This window comes from Tupaia chinensis, unplaced genomic scaffold (assembly GCF_000334495.1).
Source record: "Tupaia chinensis unplaced genomic scaffold, TupChi_1.0 Scaffold000658_1, whole genome shotgun sequence".
NCBI lineage: Eukaryota > Metazoa > Chordata > Mammalia > Scandentia > Tupaiidae > Tupaia > Tupaia belangeri.
In genome coordinates this window covers 1,731,331-1,739,518 of record NW_006160179.1, presented here as the reverse complement: position 1 = coordinate 1,739,518, position 8,188 = coordinate 1,731,331, and the positions used below count along the sequence as shown (strand labels likewise).

The following is an 8,188-nucleotide window of genomic DNA, read 5'->3' as shown; positions in this document are numbered from 1 at the left end:
TTTAAGTTTATTTATAAAATTTACAAGTAGTCCTTATTTGACCAATAGACTACATGTGAGATACTTAATTTAATGGTTAGAATGTATCAAAGTAGAATATTTTAAGAATAAAACTATATTTGATGCACTAGTTTTTAATACATGATTTTCTAATTAAAATAAGTTAATTATAGCATTTGTTCATGGTGTTACAATGTTCAGAGATTTCTGGTTTAACATTTACACAGACTCAAAAGAGTGGACATAATTGAAAGTTTCTTCAACATCTATGAAGACCATAAGCACAAATAAGAATTTACAGACTTAGGATCTCAAAGAACTGAATGTAAAATAGAATTAAGAATGCTTGGATGGCCATATAAGCCTCAAACTGTCTTTAAAATGTTATTAGCTATGTTTTTATACCTCTTTTACTTAAAATAAAAACAGATAAAAAAATACAAGGAAAAGAGAAAGTTGACTTTCTGTAGTGAGTATTTTCATTTTATTACTCAAAATAAAATTTTATGTAATATATTTTGCATTGCTTCACCTAAAACATATAATTGAAGTCTAAAAATGATAATATTCAATGTAGAGGTGTAAGATTAATTTAAGAAAATTTAACTGTATGGAAAATAAACAAATATAAGTTTATAATTTTAAAAATAATGCAATACTTTAAAGTTTAGGCATGGCATACAAAAAGGTTTATGTTTTTAATATGTCATAATATATCTTCTGAATACAAGTGGTCATACTATTAGACAATAAATAAATTTTGGACCAAGTAAGAATTGCAATAAACACAATTCTGTGATTCTAATATAGCATGTTACTCCAAATTCTAGTTTCTCATTCAGTTTTCATGGACCCACTTACAGTTGTGAATTCAAATGCTTACTCATATGCATATATATGTGTGAAATGAAGTCACACCATAATAACTGTTACATTTTATATTACTTAAAATATACAATGTATTATAAAAAGAAATTATATAGTTATGATTATAATATTAATAAATGCTTTAAATAAAGATATGTCATTTATTAAGAAAATTGATAATTTTCTAGAAGTTACAAGATATCATGTTCTCTTCATAGAAATTGTTTTAAATATATGCAAGTTTTAGAAATGCATATTTGGTCAGAGGTTAGAAAAACTTTATTCATTCAGTTAATTATCTGTATGACTAAAATACAAGCAAATTAAGGCAGGAATTTTATATTTGAGAATATTTCAAAAAGTTTGTGGAGAAACAGAATTAAAATATGAGTTTATTTTGCTGCAAGACAACTTTGAAATTCACACATAGTTTTTCATAATACACATTTTCTGTAAACTTTGAAGACCCTTTGTACAGCAAATCTTCAGAGCTATAGAGACGTGACCCAGGAAAGCCATGTACAGATTCAATGAGTTTTGTCAGTGATGGAAATCAAGGCTTTGAACTTCCTTTGGCATTTGGACACTCATCAGTGTTTTTTTCTTTTCAGGTTATCCTCTTGAGAAAAAAGTAAGGGGAAAGAAAGAAGTGAGCATTAAGGGAGGAAGAAATGGCAGATCTATTGGGAAAAATCTAAGAGGATTTTACTGCCTGTGTCTCCAATCCAAGGGCATGGTTTTTAAAGGGCTTGCCCTAGGGATTGAATGAGCAAAGTGTCCTGATGAAGATTTATCTGTGGGTCTCGGAGAGGTCAAAACTATCTTTATGTTTTTGAGGCAAGTTAGACTTGTAACAAATAATAATGAGATGAACCAGGTCTTTAAGTGAAAGACCAGGAAAGAGACAAGTGGCAATGTATGTGAGTGAACTAAACAGTGGATATTTGGCTTTAAAAAATGCTACCTAGGAATTTTTATTGTTTATGTATAGGCTGTTATGTTGTATTCTTAATAGGACACTTCTAATTTCATATATATATTCATATTTATATCTGTATGTTTGTTTAGTTCCTGAGAGATGAGCATCTCCAATAGCACCTCACTACCACCTGATGCCCTCCAAACTTCTAACCAAGCAGGATGGATCACTAGTGTAGCCAGCCTATTCAGGTCAATCTAGAATTTGAACTCAGAGCTCTATATACCTCTAGCACAGCACATCTGTGCCACCATGACCACCAGGCTTCTATATATTTCTGATAACGTTAAGGAAAGGTAATACCCTACCTAGCTATATTAGAATAATTTATGCTGCTAGAACCAACTACCAGGCTTATAGTTGGCTTATAAGCATCATTTGGAAATTTTATACTTGCATAGGAACAGTTGGCCTTGGTTGAAGCTCTTATATTTCTTCATATCATAGTGAGATTTTTGCCAATCTGAACAAATGACATAGAGCATCTTGGTTTAACTTTTATGTATGTTACTTTTACTTTAAGTCGATTCATTTTGCATGCTTAGGGAATGATTGTATTTTCTGGTAATTGTATTTTCATGTCGTGTACCTATTTTTCTATTTGATTTGGGGGAATTATTTTCTTCCTTTCTACTGCTTTGCATATGAGGAAGATTGCATCAATCTACTCAATCTGTCGTTGAACATACCATAAACTGGGTAGTTAAGGACATTTATTTTCTCACAGTGGCAAAGTCCATGATCAAAGTCCATGATCAAAGTCCATGATCAATGTGTCAACAGGATTTCTTTCTTTTGGAGCCTCTCTTCTTGGCTTGCAAATGGCCACCATCTCCTTGTGTCCCCATATGGCCTTTTCCTGTGTTTGCAATTTCCTGGGGTCTCCTATATATCCCAATCTCTTAAATTTATTCTTACAAATATTATAATCATATTGGATTAGGACTAGATCTAATGTCTACTTTTTAGCTTAATTACCCACTCAAAGATTTGTTTTGTTTTGTTTTGTTTTTAAATGCAACCACACTCAGAGGTACTGTGGATTAAGACTTCAGTCTTAGTGAGGAGGAAGCATAATGCACTCCATGATACAGACTAACCGTTTTTCAGTGATACAGACATTTTATAATATGTTATTTATCTTTGTAATTGCATATAATCCTCTGTCACAGACTTACATTGAATATCTTTTCATCAGACGTAAAACCTAAATGCATATTTGCTAAAGTTGTAATATGAAAAATGAAATTAGGGAAAATCAGGTCTGTATTTTTCCTAATTTTTTAAGTTTTTTTTTTTTCTGTTGTTGTTTTTTGCTATAGGGCACATGCACTTGCCAGAGTGACAGAGAGACAGAGAGAGAGAACAAAGACTCACCGCCCATGGGGAACTGCCAGCCACACAGCAATTTTCTGTGCTCCAGTCTCTCCTTGGGATTTTACACGTGCATGTACATGAACTGCTCCATTAGCCTTGTGGTATCCAGTGCCTAAAACTGCACACCACCTGCTGGTCCATAATTTTTGAAATCCTTTAATGAAAGAACTATATTAATGTTAATAAGGAAGTAGATAGTCTAAAAGTAGGTAGTCTAAAAGTTGATTTAGAAAACTTTGTGTCCCCAGATTCCAGCACATGTTACTAGAATGGTATTCCCCTACATGAAGGGAGAAGCGTGAGGAAGAGAGAGATATTATGAGAACTACAAGAAATATATAAACCAGAAAATTTATCAACTCTACCTCTTAGTATTTTACCTAAATTTTAGAGATTCTGATTAAAAATTGGATTCAATTTCCATAAAAGCAAACAAACAAAAACTATTCATAAACTAGTGAAGACTAAATCCAATAATTCTCAAGGAAAACTAAAACGAGAGGTTTTAAATTATTTCATTTTTCCACGATGGTTATATATTAATTATCAGAGTGTGGATATTAGCAAAGTGAGTCTAAAATGTTAACACGTAGAAGGGAATACACTATGGTAGGAGAAACTATATTTTGATGAACCCATTGAAAGGATACAGCAATGAAAGAAAATAAGGAGTGATTTTTAAAAATGATGGTGTTACAGCTAGAAACTGAGAAATTGAGAAAATAGCATAAGCCCTTTATGACCTCAACTTTGACTTTATCTTTGTATCATTTTATGCCATTGGTCCTCGTACCCTCTATGCCAGCCATGGACAAATGTTTTCATTTTCCCTGAAGGGTAAATCTTTCCCTGTCCGTATGTGTTGCTTATGCTGTGTCCTTTTTGTCACTCTAGGATTAGCAAATGTGTCTCTTCATAAGTGGCTCAAGTGTTAGTATGGAAATATTTTCTGTGAGAGTGATACTTTCCCATGTGTCTTATACCCCTAGCCCCCTTCATGCATAGTTCGCTGTGAAGTACAGCATTTGTTCACATGTCATCAGTCTTTTGTACAGAAATCAAATGGGACTCGTTCTTATTTTCTCAGTGGCCAAACCAGTCAATACCTAAAGAAGACACCCAGCAGATATCTGCTGAATGAATGAGATAAACGCTTTGTGAAATAATACCTTTTGTCGATTTGTAAATATCCATGGAGCATTAATGTCTCTCTTCAAGATCAGGAGTTCCTATAATAGTAAACAGCTGGAACTTAATATTTCAGTCTATGTTACATAAAAGAACTTTATGTATGTTAGGTTATATTAAAGTACTATATTAATATTACATGTATACTTCAGTTAAAATAGATAAAATTTTCGTTTCATCTTCTATAATTTTTTTTACATATAAGAAGCTACATTAAATAAAAAATATTTCTACCCATTTCTAATTTAAGTAGTTCATTACAATAATAGAAACTTATAAGCACACAAAATATGACACCTCTGAAAGGGGCTATTTGTTTAAATACATCTTTTTAAATTAGCATCTGTAGAGACATTGCTGTAAGATTACATTTACCAAAGTAATGTTTCTTAACTATAATACAGAAAGCAAGTTTCATAAGAACTATAATATATACACCTGGGATTCATTTAAACAAAATATTTATTTGGTTATGTCATCTCTAACATAATGTTCCTTTCATTTATTTTTATAATTAATTATTTCAAATATAGGTATAAAATGGATATATTAAAATTATGCAGAAAGATGGAAAACATGTTTTAATTTTATGAGCTATCTGTTGATTCAAGTTTATGAACACATATCATATTTACACATACTTATATATTTGCTTTTTCTATGATAAAGTACATTTAAAATAAAAACTATATCTCTTGATACTTAACACTATGAATGACATGATCAGCTAATTTTTAAGAAATGTCAGTCTGGGAAACAAATGACTACAAATTAGCATTGATAAATTAAGTAATGCTGATGAAATTATACATTTTCTTATAAAAGCATTCATTTATGATTATAACCAGTTTAGTCTCAAGCATTTAATGCTCACCTGATTTTAATAATATAGTTATCTATCAATAACTTAGAATTTTATAACATAGAACTGAACATATTATCTTAAATACAACTCTGTAAGTTTAGAAATAAGCAGAATACCAAAAAACTGATGTGGGAGATTTAAGAGAATTAACAAGCAAGACCTATTTCTATTGTACAAAAAGAAAAACTAGGAAACTAATCGACTCTTTCACTGTTGAATAGAAAGCGTGTCACATTTTCTAAAGCTCTTTGCTACATTTGGTACAGTAATCTCCATCAAGGGGCAAATTGTCTTTCCTTTTACAGACCATTACCAGCCACAATTCAGCCAATGGGACTTGAGAGAAAATACTTGTAGAATAGTCTCTAAATTCTGGCTTTGATTTGTGTCGTGTAAAAGATCTGAACAAAAAGTTAACAGAGAAATAATGGTTTTCTTATCTGTGAATCATCTTTATTTATATTGGTCATTTCATAAAACATCTCGAATTAGAGAAATTATTTATTTGGAAAAATATTTATTTTCCAAATATAAATATATTTATTTTCCAAATGAAATGAAGACACACTACACGTTTTTAACACAAGAAAATCTCAAAATAGAAGTTTTTGATTTAAAAAAACATTATTGGAGACATAACATTTACAATCAAAATACTAGTTTGAAAGTAATAGTAATTGCCTTATAAAAATGTTTAATTTTTAAATAGTATTTTTTACTATATTTCACTTTCTAAATGATAACCAATAATAAATGCAAACATTAGGATCAATCTATATTTACAATAAATAATATACATATATATATACACACACATTTTTAAAGAGAGATTCTTGCTATAGCGTGCATGTACTCACCAGAGAGGCAGAGAGACACAGAGAAAGAAAGTGAAAAATTACTCCCTACTGGGGATGGCCACGCCACAATTCCTTCTTCTCCATTTTCCTCTCTGGATCTTTGTCACTCACACACACTTGATCCTGTGTTTCGTTTTCTTTTGCTTGTTTTGTTTTCCTTTTGTAAAAGAGATTTTCTGCTATAGGATGTGTGCAGTCACTGGAGAGATGAGAGAGACAGAGAGACAGAAATTGAGAAATCACCCCCTGGAGGGACAGCTACACTGCAATCCCTTCTTCTTCATTCTATCCTTTAGATTTTAGGCATGTATGTCCATGCACTAGGTGTGAGCTTTAAGCTGCCAGAACCAGGACTTGAACCATGGTCTCCCATGTGGGTGTCCAGCAACATAACCATAACAGCATCTGCTGGTCCCGATAAAATATTTTTGATATTCAATTATTTATTCCAAGAAAGTGAAAGATTACTAAAAATACTGTTTATCTGTCAGTGACTCCTGAGTTAACATTTTTGGCCTTGATGTTTTCATTATGCCTCAAAACCACATGACATGTTTATTTGGCAATGCCCACAGACAGTTCAAAGTTAGCATGACTGTTGCAATAGCTTTGATCTTCCAACTAGAGATACATTACATAACTAGTATAGCTCCTTCAGTCTTTTTTATCATGTGCCTGCTAAAGTGAAAAACTTGGGTGTCATTTTACAATGTCTCAATCAAATTAGCCTTAATATTTCAAACTGAATCTGCTCTACTGTGAACTCAGATCATGCCACTACCATTAATTGGAATCACTGTGACTGTCTAAATATATCTCTCATACCAACATTTTCCCTGACCATAAAGGATATGGAGTGATTAAAAAGTAAAAATGGGTCTATAATGCTCCCAAGATGAAAACACTCATTGTATTCCCATTGCCTTTAAAATCCTCCTGCTTATGTGTCTCAACTTACCTTATCTCACATTCACTAAGTTGCAGTCACATTTTCTTTCTTTCTCTTTTACTCCAAGTATCTCTCACATTGCCCATAAGCACATGTTCATGACTGCCTGAAATCAGGTGATTAGACCTCACAGCTGATTTTCCTAGTCATCCATGTCTCAGTTCAAATGTCGTTTTGTCAGGCTGAAGCTTTTCAGAAGTGGTTAATTTAAGTCAATATTCTCTTGCTTGTCACAGACATCAATCACTGTTTAATTAATTATAGTGTTTGATTTCCTTCATAGCATGTTACAAAGTCTAAAATTGTCTTGTTATGTAGATATTTGAGTAGTATCTATTTCTTCTGCAAGCCAATGCTCAAGAATTGTGTTACATATGCCAAGCACACAAATATTGACTAGTATAAAAAATGATACTCTAGGGACCAACAGTTGATGTAATGGCTACGTCGTCACTGGACTCCCATGTAGTCGAACAAAGTTCGAGTCCCGGACCCGGTGGCTTAAACTCACGCCAGGTGCATGTGCATGCATGCCCCAAGGTCATGAGAGGAGAGTGGAGGAGAAAGGATGGAAGAGTGGCCATCCCCCTTAGGGGGTGATTTCTCGCTTTCTGTCTCTGTGTCTCTCTACCTTTATGGCAAGCACACACACCCTGTATCAAAAATCTCTAAAAAAAAGATACTCTATATTTTAAAAATAGTTGAGTATCTAATTTGCAATTATTTGCTACATACTTGGATAACTTGGGTATAAAAAACTAAAGGAAAAGAGGCCTCTGGTCTTATTAAAAATATTTTAAAATCAAGTATATAAACACAAGGGGAAAGAAATAAAAAGGAGTCTGTCATATAACACAGAATATAATTAATCAATCAACTCAGATTTCAGATGATTATATGCATGAAAATGGTTGTAATTAGACTGACTGAAAAGTAAAGGGAGACAATAAAATGTTTTTAAAGAGAAAGTTATACAATCAATAATACATATAAAATAATAGGCATTTTAAAGAAAACAAACAAAAAGGCTTAGATACTAATGAAATATTTTTAGATGAAGGGGAAAGTTAAATGAAAAGTAACTCCATTTGGAGTGATAGATAAAT

At 32.1% G+C, this 8,188-nt stretch overlaps 1 long non-coding RNA gene across 1 annotated transcript; it reads right to left on the bottom strand.

Moving 5' to 3' along the window:
- Nucleotides 1-1,282: 1,282 nt before the first annotated feature.
- LOC114009887 (uncharacterized) lies at nt 1,283-6,167 on the bottom strand. Its single transcript, XR_003551276.1, has 4 exons — nt 6,134-6,167; nt 4,393-4,452; nt 3,224-3,391; nt 1,283-1,486 (listed from the first exon to the last, which is right to left on the bottom strand). It is a non-coding gene; the product is annotated as an uncharacterized LOC114009887 (long non-coding RNA).
- Between the last annotated feature and the right edge of the window lie 2,021 nt (nt 6,168-8,188).